At 38.6% G+C, this 15,456-nt stretch overlaps 1 protein-coding gene across 4 annotated transcripts in view; it reads right to left on the reverse strand.

The window, feature by feature from the left end:
* Positions 1–15,456, reverse strand: part of LOC118700124 (low-density lipoprotein receptor class A domain-containing protein 4) — a 284,193-nt gene that overhangs the window by 256,265 nt on the left and 12,472 nt on the right. For 2 of the 4 annotated variants that reach the window (XM_054514105.1, XM_036404474.2), the window contains exon 1: positions 9,286–9,402. The exons of the other annotated variants lie outside the window; for them this stretch is intronic. The gene's annotated coding sequence lies outside the window, so the exon portion shown is untranslated. Of the gene's footprint in view, positions 1–9,285; positions 9,403–15,456 lie in introns of those variants that run through there. 4 annotated transcript variants of the gene reach the window in all.

Here is a 15,456-nt window from a genome sequence, read left to right on the forward strand (position 1 = left end):
TAGTACTAATCTATGGTGTCTTAGCTACAGTCTAGACTATTTTAACCATGTAGAAGCTGTCTCAAATTCCCTGGACATAAAAATTTGAAAAATAAATCAAAATGTAAATGACAACATTAAGTATCCTTAAAAAAACAGTTACACATTTATACATAGCCTCTAATGTTTTCATAACAAATAAAATACATCCTTTTTCTAAATTTGTCAGATTGATATTTTGTTCTTTATTTCTCTTCTACAGAGAAGTGTTCCTCTCTTTTTTTGGACCTTGAGCAGTAATTCTGTACTAAGTCAGCTGAGTGTGACCTGAAAGAATGCTGATGGAGCCAATGGGAAAAACAACAGGAAGAAAAGTTTTAGTTCTGTATAGGGTATAGAAAGGGTAGAAGTAAAGTGAGAATCACTACTTCAGAAAGAGGACAGGCTCATCTGGAACTCATTTACCAGTTTTTAAACAACAAGAATCCCTTAATAAAAAAGGGTCAAATCCAACAGACACCACAGCAGCATCTCTGATTTTCAACTAGTCAGAGAAATATAATCAAATCCCTATTAACGTAATTTGCTTTGTGATAGTTTACAACAGCTGAGGATCTGCCTTAAGGATAACTGGAAATTTATTTGTTTGTTCTCCCACATCACTAGACAGGATGTGCACATTTCCCAAATTTTACCAAGTTTAAATGAAATTCTAACCACCCGGCACAGATACTTCATCACAAGTTTATTTTTCTCTATGGCACCCTCGCCACCTTCCCTGGCATATCAATCTCAAACATTTGATAACAGCTACACAAAATATGGGAATAGACTTCTGTGACAGCATATAAACACTACCAAAAATACACTTGATTATCAGAAAATGTATTTTAAAATTTGCACCTAGTGAACAGTTAAACATACAATTTTTCCATCAATCTGACAGAAATGTGTTTATCCAAGCCAAAAGTAAGGAGCAGCTTTTATGATATAAGGATATATCATAGGCTCATACAGTAGCTTGCATTGGAGGGGACCTTTAGAGGTCATCTGGTCCCATTCCCCTGCCATGGGCAGGGACATCTTCAGCCTGATCAGGTTATTCAGAATCCCATCCAACCTGACCTTAGATGTTTTAAGGGCTGGAGCATCCACTACCCTCTTTTAGCAACCTCTGCCAGTGTTTTACCACTCTCAGAAGTAAAAAACTTCTTTCTTAGATCTGATCTAAACTGTCCCTCCTTCCATTGAAAGCCATTCCCCCTTGTCCTGTCACTAGAGACCCTTGCAAAATGGAGAGGGCTCCAGCTCTCTTGCAGGTCCCCTTCAAGTACTGAGGGCAGCTCTAAGGCCTTCCTGAAGCCTTCTCTTCTCCAGGTGGAACAGCCCCAGCCCTCTCAGCCTGTCTCCACAAGAGAGGAGCTCCAGCCCTCTGAGCATCCTCATGGTGCTCTGGACTCGCTCCAACAGCTCCATGCTGTTATGCTGGGGACCCCAAGGCTGAACCCAGTACTGCAGGTGGGGTCTCACAAGAGCAGAGTCGAGTACATCTATTATGTGTATAAACACACAGAGTTTTCCAATTAACTGCAATTTCAAAAAGATTGCTATTATATTTTAAACAATTCACATTTTCACTTCAGTGATGTTATAAATGATCCTATGTTTCCCAAAAATTAGAGTACCAGAACTGATGGAGATCCTGAACTGACCATGCAATCTGGCCCCTCTGCTAGTTCTCCCATCCTGCCTGGATGCATCCCTTGCAGCTGATCTTTGAACAGAAAGCCTAAATTTCAAAGGATTTTCAACAAAATATTTCTGTTGTTTCCAGAACTGAGTGTTGGGAGATGCAAGGCATGTACAGGTAATTATTTACTCTTTCTAGGTTTATATCAAATAAAATTAGATTCAGTTTGTTCAGAAAGATCAGTGTGACAAACAGTTCAGTCAAGGAAGAGCTCTTATACCAAAAATCACACTAAAAATTGCTTTAAATAATAGAAGTTAGAAGATAAGGAACAGTTTAAAGCTCAACTTCCTTTGTATTAGAAGAGTTTTAGGCTGCAACTTGATTATTCCAAAAGCTTTAAAAAAAAAAAAAAAAAAAAAAAGAGAGAAGAGGCTAAGTGCATACAGACCAAATCAAGTATTTTGGGATAAGCACAACAGACTTGATCATTTGTATTTATTTTTCTTCAAGCTCTATCTCATACCACATATCCTCAAGGTTATCTTTTTATTTAATCTTTGTCCAAATACACTTTATTTTCTCACAGAGATAAAATATTTTCATTACACTTTTCAAGCTAGGGAAAAAGAGTACTAAAACTTATTGATATTATCAAAAAAGGAAACTTCTAAACTAAGATTTACAAAATAACTTGGAAAATTAATCCAGATGTCCAACCAGAACAGTAAATCTAACAAAGAGAATGTCCATGAAAAATGAGCGATCAGAAGAATATTACCTTTGGCATATTCATGATGACAACAAACTTCACGAAAGCCCTGAGGAATGGCAGATATTCTGTAATTTCTTTCCAGTCACTTCTTTATAATTAACTTTAAATGTGCACGGGAGGTTTCCACTGCCAGAGCTGCACTGCTTCTGTGTAAATAGCATGTATCCAACCAGGGATACCAGAAATAGTTGTGCTCCCCAAAGTCAATATAATCACCACCTTACTCCACTGGTATGGAAGCCCTCACACTGGTGGTTCTTGTGGTGTAATGTTTCTTCTAAGTAGCAAAAGATCTGCTGAGAGCCAGGTAAAAAGAAGATTGTTACCCATAACAGCTCCAGCCACACATGAGACACGGTCTCCCCATATGACAAAGCAAATCCAAAAGGCAGAAGGCACACAAGGTATGTCATAGGCAGGTCTTTGTATGACCTTCCAACAAGTGAGGATCCCATAGCAATATTTTAAAAAAAAGGGAACTCGACTTTTACAACTGGCTAAAGAAAGAGTGACCTTGAACCTATGTACCATACCCAATAACTTTTTTTTCTGAGACAGTGCTTAGTTAGAAGGACTTCATGTTCAAGGTGACAGACTGGCAGTAATGAAATGTGAACTTGTCCACTTCTCTTCAAAATCACCAGCAACAACACAGGGAACTTCTCACACTGTCCAGTTCAATTTCCTTCTCACTTAATTATAGATCAGGAGTAATTCCACTACAATTAATTAAGTTACATCAGAGGCTGACAAGAGAAGTAGCAGTCTGTCTACAGGATGACACAGGGGAAAGATGGCTGTTCTCCCACCACAGCCATTCATTTTTAGCCTCAAAGAACATTAGCCCATTACAACTGCACTAATGACCAAAGCCATTCAATCAAAGAGCAATTAAAGTTCTGCAAAATTAAAGTCCAGAAGTCCAGTCCTATTTTTTAGGAAAGTACCTTAATGAACAATGTAAAGACAAGCCTCAGAGCAGAGCTCTGCAGCTTTCCTGTTTAAACTGACACAAGAGCCACAAGCAGAGGAAAGGAGGGACAGTCTGCAAGGACACCGCTATTGGAGAAATGTCCATCAGTGTGGTCCTTCTCACCAGGGCTCTGCTTTTAGCATTCCTTTTGGCAAACACCCAACATTTGCTGGACAAAGAATACCGCCCACACACACAAACCTTTTTTTTTTTAATTTGCTCCTCCACAGCCATAGTACAGACTTCATATTTAATTCCCCATTTTCACTGCAGAAGGAACAAAACGCTCTGGTGAATGCTCTTGTACACCCAGTCTACAACATCCACTCCAGAACCAAGCAAGACATCCAACACAAGTGAGAGTTTCCAGGCCTGGGCTGAGTGTGAATAACTACAGGTGAAAGTCACCTATAACCAAGGTTCCTTCATTTCTGAATATTTTTTAACAGTATCTACACTTTTTCAGTCATTTGCCACTCCTGTCTCAGAATCTGGTTTATCCATCAGTTTCTCCACATCCACCTCAAACATTCAGCATTCTCTCAGCTAATCTCTTCCCTGCTCTGCTCATTTTCCTGCCACTGCTTCTCTTTAGTTCTTCATTACACACAGCAGCTCCATGGTCTCTCTCTAGAGTCACCACCTCGCTCAGGTTTTACCAACAGCAGAACGAACCTAACTCTCACCCAGCCATGGGCCAGTCACTGCAGAGTGACTGTAAAACTGCTGTAAAACCCAGTCTAACAAGCAGAGTGCAGACTGGCACTAGGACAACAGACCTGGAGCACGGGAGGGGAAGAGAAGCAAGCCAAGACAAGCAGGGAGGCAGACACAACTCATATTCTTTTGGGGGCTTTCCCTGTACTGCACAGATGTTGCCTTATGCAGCTCATCATGGGAAGCAGAGTGTGAACAAGAATCCTGGTGCTTCAGAGACTTCCAGAGAAAGGCTACCCAACTTAGGGTATGCATAGGAATGCAGCTGAATAAATAACCAGAATGCACAGGAGAACAACTTTTAATGGAAATACCAATTACATGTCAGAGGGCTAAGAAAATGGTATGGGCTGCATTACAGCAGACATAGTTTTAATACTTAAAAATTAGTTTACTGTCATTTAGAAAAAATAAATTTGAGGCGACCAGCACATGACTGAGTATGACTAAGGACAAAAAGCTGAGCTGCACAAATCTGAACAAGCCACCTTTACAGAGTGGTGGCTGCTGCAAACCTGAGCTGCAGGGTGGGCTTGCACTTTCCAAGGAAACTCAGGGACAGTCAGTTCCTCCCTGCATTTGCATTCATATCAAAAAGTCACAAACTCAACATGAGACTGTATTTTAAGTCAGTAGCCAAAAGACACTGTGGAACCTTCTGTTTGTACTTGAGTATTCCTTCTCCCTGTGTTACAATCACAGAAGATGGAGACACACCCCTGGATCTGATCCATCCAAAACCTCGTGGATCCTCTACATTCCTAACAATGTTTATTGACATTTTGATGGGCCACCCTTAATAAACGCATGAATAAAGACAAATTATTTATTACCTTCATGTGAAAAATGCACAGAAGTCTGCTTTAACCAGCCATTCCAGATCCATTTCCCCTTCTTGTATGACAGCATGTGTTCTTGTTATTTACTGGGAGTAATCACGCAGGTTACTGGATAACTTTACAGCAACATGTTTGCATTTTTTCTTTCTTGGTCTAACTCTCCAGCAATGTTTCTTTCTGCATTTATCCTGATGACTTGAAGTGAAATAATTCTTCTAGCCTAGCCATTTCTTTGTTTAACAGCAGAAATCCAAGTGTTTCTGGATTCAGCAAGTCTGAAAACCACAGGCACTGGCAAACCACAGTTCCCTGCAGCATAAAGTTGACAAATAGCATGGGAACAAGAGTTAGAAACTATGTATCTTTTCAGCTGCATCCCACGTACCTTACATGGAAGACTGGCCTCACTGAACTCACTGACCAGCATTTTATTGAACAGCTCAAACAAAAGGGGATGTACTTACATCTATTTTAAGCCAGTAATAAAAAAATGCCATCCATTGCTGTCAGGCAGCATGGCAGGGAAAATTATTTTTCCATAGTTATTCTTCACATCACTCTTCCCTCAACTTACTCCCAAACCCAGGTACTTGCAATTGTTGACACTATTAAACAACCATTTTTATAGAACTGGTCCCATAGTGGGTAATCTATAAAGGCTCCTTGTTTCTAAATAGGGGTTTTTATTGTTATTTTTTCTTATAAATTCCTCTTGCTACCTCCTGCAGGCTTTTTACATGCAGACAGGACCTAGGACCCTTGGAGGGACGTTTTCCCCAAACAACTGAGAGCTCTGTGCTCGCATACATGTGGGGCAGATTGAGATCACAGAACACACACATAGGTGCTCCTCCAGAAACCATCCTTTAAGTACAGCTCATTCTCTTAAACAAGAGGCTTCCAAGTGAAACATACTGTGATAGTCCTGCTGGATCAAAGACTGGCTTCAGCAGCAGAGCTTGTTTGAGAGATTCCCACCACAGCAGGCCCCTCCACTTCCAGCCCATAGACTGCTGACCATTCCTCTTCCTCCCACACTCCAATCGTGCCTCCACTTGCAGGGCTGCAGTCAAATTGCATGGCTGGAAGGATCTGCATCAGCAGTAACTCCCTTCCTATTCCCACTGGGAGGTTTAGTCTAAATCCAGACCCTTTCAGTAACCCACTTTGAAGTGCAGCACTGCAACATCTGTCCTGGCACAGCCCCAGCGATGCTCAACCACCACATGTCAACTCTTGCCTCCAAGACAGTCGTGAATGGGTGAGACCTCACCACTGAGACAGCAGTGATCATCTTCTTTCCTAAATTCCTGCTCAGAAATACTTCCAGCTGGTTCACTGCATCTGAAAAGCCTTCCAGACCAAATAACCAGTCCAAAGCAGATAACCAGCATGGAAAATTTCCAGTCCAATTTCCAGCTCCTACTTGAGAAAGCTACAAACAACTGAAATAGTCTTAATTAACTGAAAACCTCATCTATGGATACTCGGTCTTTTATAATTTAAGCATATTATACTAATTTTTATTCAATAGCATTTTACTTTTTGCACTTTTTTCCTCCTGAAGATCACTAGAAAGTGTTTTGTGTGGGTAAATATTATAGACACATTTTATTTAGAAAGTATTCTCTCAAACTAATTGATACCAGTCCTAAGGGCACAGAAAGTAAAGTACTAAGCATAACCAGAAGACTCAAGTTCTTTTTCCACACAACCTGGTTGTTTTTATTAAAGCACAAAGGTCTTATGCATCATGACAGCCCAAAGAGTGATCTACAAAAATGAAAGAGGAGAAATTCAATTCAAGAGACTAACTTGTTCCTCTTGTTGAATGCATGCTTTTACATCTGTTCAAACAAAAGGGAAAGCAACCATTCAAATCTTCTTTCCTGGTTCATTTCAAATCTTTTGCAGGGGAGAAATAAATAACATTACGGTTGTCCTCCAGAAATAAAAGAATGGCAACTCAAAACCTCCACCTCTTACCATCAGCTTCATGGTCTTGACTACTGCCTTCCTCTCCATAACATCTCCAGATTTAAGACAGATATTTCAAGAAAATACAAGAAAATCTGTTACCTTTCTACCATGAATTTAACATCCCCAAACTAACTCCTGCCTCTGCAAATTTATGCAAAATAATTTCTAGGGATTACTCACATTGCTGTAGATTAGAACACTGCACTAATATGCTTTTGGACTACTTCTCTGGACAACAGTAGTTTTGCAGAAGAGTCTTCTATTGCAGGTTCAAAAGAACACACACAAAAAGAGGGTTTATCACATTACATCCAAGCTTTCAATCAGCTCTTCAGCAAACACGGACACACAGCAAGTGGGGGCTGCCAGTCTGAGATGAACAGCAGCAGTGTCACACCACTGCCCAATCACCTCCAGTGTTACATGGCAGATGAATGATGTCTTTCTGAACAAAGGCATTTTGCAATAAAAGGGACTCTCAGAGCTCATCTTTCACAGTTTCAGCAGAATAGTGATGTTTCCTGCATATGTGACTTTAAATACAATGTCCATTCTTTCACAAATAGTTAAAAAAATAGATCTCACTGTTAAATCTTCCTTTAAAACCAGATGGAACCAGAAAAAGTGAGCTTGTCCAAACTAATTTACACTAACTCCCACTCCACTCCAAAATGCAGCCCACAGAGGATGTCTTTCATGCTGTGTAACAGTTCCTTCTCTCCACTCCAGAAAAATTCTGCAGGTAACCAAAGAGCCTCCTGGGTTTTTGTGCCTTAACTGAACGTGACATTTACACACAACTTCTGCTACAAATTCTTTATGCTACCTCCTCTAAAGCACCCTATATGCAGAGGAAAAACTTAATGCTGAGCCAGAACTGCTGTTCCTCTTCAGAATGAGGATCAGAATTGAGTTCCATGTTTCAAGGTCTATTCCACCCTGCTCTGGTAAGAGGCATTATTAGCACAGCAGAAATGCTGATGAGTGATCTGGCACTTCTGCAGAAAAAATAGAGATAAAAACCTAATATTCTGTATAATGAAAGTTATATATCTTATTATATAGTTATATATATCTTATTGTTGTCACATGTTACATTGCAAATAAAGAGTCATCTTTGCAGCAAACTAGCACAAAAAAACATGTTTTATCACAGAAAAAAATAGCATCTGAAAGAGATACAGATGAAGCCTACTATAAAACTGTTGTGCCATGGTGAAGCCTGAACTTCTCCTGCCACAGATCTAAAACAAATATATTTCTGTTTGAGGTCAGCTCTCAAACTCAGAAATAAGTTTGAATTTTGTGAGAATTATTATATATTTGGACTTTTGGATTCTTTAGTTATCTATTATTAGGTGGAGCTTAGTTGTCAAGACAACAGTTTCCACTTCTACAAAATGCTTGAACTGTCAGCAAAATTTAAGAGTCTATATCAATAGGTCACCAGATTGGTCATGTCTATAGCCAGTAAATAAGAATATCTCCTGAGGGTAAGGCCAGGCAGCCTCCAGAACAATGGCAATCAAACACAGGAGACTGGATGTTTCTGAATGATCCACCCAGTAGAAACAGAAGGATTCAAGGAGCAATCTACCCCACACAAGATCTACTGCCCTGCTGGGCTTTTGTGCAGTGCATTACTACAATGGCCACTCCAAAGCAGAGTATGGTGTGAGAAACATAACTGATGAAAGTACATGTTTCAATAGAGAAAAACTGGACTTAAGGTATCAGAGCTATCTGAGGATAGAGCAAAAAACACCCCAAAAAAACATCATAATGCAATGAAATCCTGTTATCCAAGAATTGACAGTCAAAGGAACACAGCAGTTAGGTACTGAACATATTCCATTGCAGAAATGTGGGGGAGAAAGGAACATGCTCTCAAAATTAGGTCAAGCCTGATATCAAGAAAGAATGTGATTAGACACTTAAAATTCTTTTATTTTTTACTATGACATGTAAGCATGATAGCAATAAACATATTTCAACATAAGCTACACCCCAAAATCTCTAACTCAGAATGTTCCTGTATGCCCACAAGTCACCACTGGGAAACCCTACCAATATGCAGTTTAGTCTCTGTAAAACCAAGTACCTTAGGATCACATCTATTTTCCTTATACTTTATTTTTTCCCCTCACAATAAGTATTTTGTATCAAGAGAAATAAAACAACAAACAGACACAGCAGACCAACATGATGAAACAACGTGACACCCTCCTAAAAGTCCCAGACTGGACTCTTCAGTGTGTGACTGCGTGTACCAGACAAAACAACACACAACCCCTTGGCAAGCAGGTGCAATGTGACCCCTCTTACTACTCACCTTCAGCTTTACATGAGCCATAGGTTGAGACAACAGCAGAATCATCTTCCCAAAGCATTTTTTTCCACCCATTTTTTTTTTTCATTCAGCACAGGGGAAAAGGACAGAGGGAAGGATACTCAAGGGCAGCTGTGCACAGAATATTCTAAAGGACTGAGAGTCAGCTAGCATTAGTCTCCTCACTTTAAAGATGCACGTGACTAATTTTTTTCTTTATATATAATGTATGTCTCCATGCACACACAGCTCCCCTACGCAGTCATCTCCTGCCTTTTATCTCCTTGTCTCTCTAAATATACACTTGATTTAACTTAAGAGAAAGCAACTGTACCCTCATCCCAACCTCAGAAGCAATCCTTGCCCTCTCATGGGATGCTTCAAAAATACTTGCAGTACTCAGTCAGAACATTTATTTTGTTGCAAGAACAGCTGGGAATACACTACCTGAAAGTATCAATATTAGCTCCTGTTAACTCAGTTTGCAAGGAACCAGAACAGCTCATAGGCAGGAAAACTCAGTGGAAAGGCAAGGAGAGAAAGGAAGAACAGAACATCAATATACAAATAACCTCCTCAGTGTGTCATCCTGATGGATACGTGGGAAAGTTGTCTGGAAAATCAGAAAACAGTCCTCTTGGACAACAGGCACTTTTTCAAATTAGCATTTCCTGGGAGGTGAGAGTGCTGTTGCCTCCATACCTAAGTTGGAACAGCTCCTCAGCTCAGTGAAGGCATCAGACACTCCTTTGCCAGATTTAAATCTTCTGACCTTTCTTTTTTAGGCACTATGCTTTTATTTTTATGGCACAGGTTATTTCCAACATATGGAAAAGTAACCTCTCTAATTTCTGAACCAATCATGTCTTTGTATTAAACTGGGCCAGTGATAATCTACTCAGAAATGTTTCTTTTCCTTTAGATTTCTATATTTACTTCCAACCACAGGTTGAAACCTACACATCATAAGGAAGGGTACAGTCACCTGGGTTGTTGTTGTTCTTAATTATCATTTCATATTAAGACTTACACGATATTTTTTTTTTGGTGGTGTTAATGGTCATTGCTTCTTTCAATATCTTTGATAATACACTGTAAACATCATACAAAAACTCAGCATTTCAACATTGGACATTGCATTGTTTTTGATACCTAACAATAAACCAAGGTTCTCAGGTTGCTCAGGGTATACCAATTCCTAAGTCTGAGCAATAAACAATATTGTCATGTGACACATCGCTGTGATCCCGGTTTTAGAAGAGATTTTTTTTCGTTCTGAAAAGTTAATCAGCTTGTTTTGTATCTGGCATAACATATAAGAAAATCAACAAGGTCTGTGAGCACTGCTAAAATTACACTGCTAACATTTCCCTTTCAAATAGCCACAATCAAAATATTACCTATATGCTGGAATCCTTCTACTAACCTTAATTTAAAGCAGTTTTTTTTTCTTACACACACCTCAGATCCTAAACTACGGAGATGAGTATTCCTAAAGCTTTGTACAGCACAAATCTCGATGTGTTCAATAGCTCTCCTCATACCAAGAGGACCTATATTTGCACAGACACAATATGCAGTCACTTAAAACATAAGGACATTTTCCCCCTCACAGACACGAACAGAAGTTCAAATTTGAATATATCCCACACTTTCAGTTACAAACACAGACTTGGGTATAAAAGGAGAATCCGTATTGAGAGTAGTCAACACGTTTTCTTGGTTATAATCTCACTTGAGAACCGTTCTCTTGCCAATGAACACAGCCAGCCATCAATATCAGCACAGGGCTCCTGCACAGTTAGTACCAGTAAATTTGCTTTCCTGAAAATCATAGCTGGGAAGTACTTAATTTAACCTCAGTCATCTGGTAAGCTAGAAAGAACTGGGAAGGGAGGAAAATCATGTTTTATAAAAAATTAATATAAAATACATAAAAGTACTGATCAGGGAAAACCCTTTCCTGTGTATTTGTTGATAATCATATTTCCATCTCTTCTACTCTCCCTGTTTTCTTGACAACTCTTAACCTGGAGTTAGGAATAGGAAGAGGCCACTGGAGAATTTTTTGTTCTTTTTTTAATGCAGAATTCAAACCACAGGACCAAACCATTCTCTTGCAGTGAAATAAGCATTGCCTGTTAAAAATTCATGTCTGAACCCATCTGCAATTTTTAATGAAAATGGCAGCAAAGTTGGTGGCAAACAAGTGGCAAGTTTGCCACTTTTCTGCCATCATGGCAAAATTTCTTGCAGTAGGAGCAGGACATAAAACCTCCAGCCCATACAGAGCCCATAACTTACCTACTCAAGAAGGCTATTTATTAACAAAGTGAAATTCAGACCTGGCACCCAGGAAACTCTTACTAAGCTAAGATTCCTGAAGTTCATAGAAATGGATTGAGAAATAGTCTGACCAACAGTGACAAGAAGATCTAGAAGTCATCTTGGTGGTTCTGGATGACAGATGATAGTCAAGACCAGGTTTTGGCTGGGGTAGAGTTAATTTTCTTCACAGTGACTGGCTGTGGTTTTGATTTGTGTTGAACACAGGGTTGATCATACAGAGATGTTTTTGTTATTGCTGAGCAGGGCTGACACAGAGCCAAGGCCATTTCTGCTCTTTGTACTGCCAGGCTGGTGAGAAAACTGGGGGTGCTTGGGAGGTTGGGAGGAGACACAGCTGGGACTGGTGACCCAAACCGACCAAAGGGATATTCCAACCCATATTCCATGCTCCATATAGAAAGTGGGGGAAAAAGGGGGAAGGATATTTGCAGTGATGGTGTTTGTCTTGCCTAGTCACCAACAGACATGAGGGGGTCCTGCTGTGCTGGAGGGGGCTGAGGAAGCAGTGAAATCATTCCGGGTTTTGCTTTGCTTGTATGGACAGCTTTCATTTTCCCTATTAAACTTTCGTGATTTCAACCCATGAGTTCTTCAGCTTTTACCCTTCTGATTCTCTCCCCAGTCCCAGTGGTGGGGGAGTGAGCAAGGGGCTTTTTGAGGTTAAACCATGACCACCAGCCAGTTTAATTAAATAATAAGAGACAGGAAATGGAGTCTTATTCCTTCCTTAAACTTTTGAGATAGCATGAATCTAACAGCCGCTCATGCAAAAAAAAACAGCAAGTAATTTTTTTTTTTGTAAAATTATTAGAAGCCTCTGAAATATATAATTCAGGTTGGGTTGTTTGTTGGGTTTTTTTTTAAGTCCTTGCCACAGTTCATAGTGGATTTTAAATATCTATGAACTTTTACTTCAACTTTTTTATATGCTAATTAACATAATTATATGTATCATATTTAGGGTTCTGCATTATCCATATTTCGCTACCCCATTTTATCAGTAATTTTCAATTATATGGGATATTGTATTTGTACCATTTACCTTTTACAGTCTCTCTAAAATGAAGATGGAAAACATGAATAAAATGCATAACTTATTTATTTAAGGTTAACAGACAAAATTACGTTTTCAGGCAGGTATCATCATGAATAACTGCTCAACAATTATTCTTAATTACAAAAAATGCAAAAAAATATTTAATGGCCAGCTCTTTGCAGGACTGTTTGACACTACAAAGGGAATACAGAGTTCACAGCATAGCTACAAAACCAGTACAGAGGAGACTGCACAAGGGTATTCATTCTCCTTTAATCAAACTCTAATCTGATGGTTTTACATTCTGACACAGTTTTGGTGAACACAGACATACCTAATTAAAACATGACTTGTTTATCCAGCAGCACATAAGGTTTTGACTGTAAAAGTGATGTTCACAAAACAAATGCACACTGTAGTATGTAATTTGCTTTGATATTAAAAACCTTGAACAAAAAAGTTATACTGTGCCAGCAATCAGACAGCTAAAATGAAATGTAAAAGGTGGCTAATTGCTTCAGCAATAAATAGCAAGTACTTGAAATTAAAGTCAGTGTTTTGGTATCATCTACCATGTCTAGTAGGTCAGACTTTGATGTGAGAACTCACTACTTACTGAAGTTAGACATTGTGTCCATCCTTAATTGTGTGTTCCAGGTTTAGTCCCAGCTGATCCAAGTTGAAATGAGCAGGGGCTCATTTCAGCTTGGATTTGACAGCATTCAGGCCTGTCACATGCTCAAGCTCACCAAAGAAACTTTCCAGGCAAAACTCAAAGTCAGTCTTTCCCATTTATTTTCTGAGCCTTTTTTTTTAATTTAAGTAGCATAAAGGCTATACCACAAAACAGTACCAAACAGAAACCACTCAGCATAAGGACTTCCAAATATCTATGTAGATCCCTTTTTTACTCCTTATTCTGAGTATCCAAATATAAAGATAGGACTCAAAATTCTACCACTGTGAGAGCCAAGCAACAGGCATTCCAGAAATTATTCCAGAAAGATGTACCACCATTCTACATTCCCTTTTTTATCATTATGTCTTAAAACACTACCTTAGTATACATAAACTAAATTGGATAAGACAGTCCAATTTTATGCTAATTACTTCCATAGCTGTCAGGCACATAATCTTCTTTTGAAATACAGCACTTCTGTGTCACTGGACAAGAATATTTAACAACAAGGAAAACCTACTCATCCACCTATATGAAGTGCTGGAAGAAGGAAAACATTTGGCTAACAGGACAAAGACCTGACACAGCCAGTGCTTTGCCCTTCAGAAGCAAAACCTCGTTTGGTTTTCTGTGAGTCTCAGAAATTCCAAGTGAATAGAAACATAAAGTGGGTTCAAAATTATTTTGTATATATCTTCTTCCATTAAGCTACACAGGATTAGCAGCAGGTAAACAGAACTGGGAAATCAGGAGCAGGAGACACAAAAATAATAGTTAAGGTCTTGCACATATAAGTATCTGCACATGTCAGAAACTAAGAAAAGAAGATGAATATTTCTGATTATAGAGTCAGACAAAACATATCCAACACACAAGATAAATCAGGAAGATGCCCCATGATTTCTATACATTAATATATTCTCTTACATGGTAAAACAAATACAAAGAGGAATGAAGCAATGAAACAAAATGAAGCTTCAAATCAACTGAATTTTAGTAATATCCCTAATCAAGTTCCAGATTTGCAGTGGAAATGCAAAGAAAGTTAAAGCACTTTAAAAATTCACACCCAAACAAATAAATGTAACTAAGACAAAGTAAAGAAATTCTTCCCAAACAAGAAGTAATCAGTTCTTGTTAGAAATACTCCTGCAGATCTGTTTTCCATCAGAAAATCCAATGCATCAAAACAGAAATACTTCCCTTTGATTACAACAATAATAAAATAAAAACTGAAGCAGGCACTTTTAAAGGCAGAAATTTATAAAACTTCATAGCTTTATGACTTCTAATTCTTTTTTATATTTTATTAGGCACGGTATCATACAAGACTAAAGAATGCATCAATCCAATGCAAATGCAATTTCTGTGGAAAACTACAAAAATGCTTTTTTTCATTCTGTTTTAATCAAGTTTTGATCCTGTAAGCTTTACAACAAGATGTAGATACCCCTTTTCTCCAAAGGTTTGATTAAAGTTACTCCAACCAATCAGAAGTCCTCTGAGAGGACTTCTATGTTTTCATAAGGTGATATGGAAAGACATTTTTATCTTATTTAACAATGGATAGTAGCCCTGTGACAAAAGAAATACAAATAAGTATACGTAAGCTTATGTCAGTGAAGAGTTGTCAGCTGTTTCCCTTCTCAGAAGGGAAACTACAACATTCTTTAATGATTTAGAACATCTCAAGGAAATAAAAGTGTTACTTAGTTAAAACACATGCAACAGTTTTCAGATACTCTTAACATGGTCCCTCCCTCCCATCTACAGCTAGAGTTGTGTCAACTTTGCTGGTTTTGGCACTTACGTAGCATCTTTAGAAGTAAGATTCTCTTTTCTCACACTTTTTTTCCTTCCACTTGACCTTTTCTGCACTTCTGCCTAAACAGAAGCAGTTCAAAACATATGAAAAAACACTGAGTTTCGATCTACAGATTTAAGATCTATTTAAAATCTAAATAACAATTTCTAGATTCAAAAGTAATTCTTCAGAAAAGCCTTAGTCCTGTTACTGCACACTGGATTAGAACTCCAGAAGGTTCCTTCTGACCTGAATTATTCTACAATTCTCTTTGTATCATTAGAGGATGAAGCAAAAGTGAGTACA

This window comes from Molothrus ater, chromosome 1 (genome assembly GCF_012460135.2).
Source record: "Molothrus ater isolate BHLD 08-10-18 breed brown headed cowbird chromosome 1, BPBGC_Mater_1.1, whole genome shotgun sequence".
Classification (NCBI taxonomy): domain Eukaryota; kingdom Metazoa; phylum Chordata; class Aves; order Passeriformes; family Icteridae; genus Molothrus; species Molothrus ater.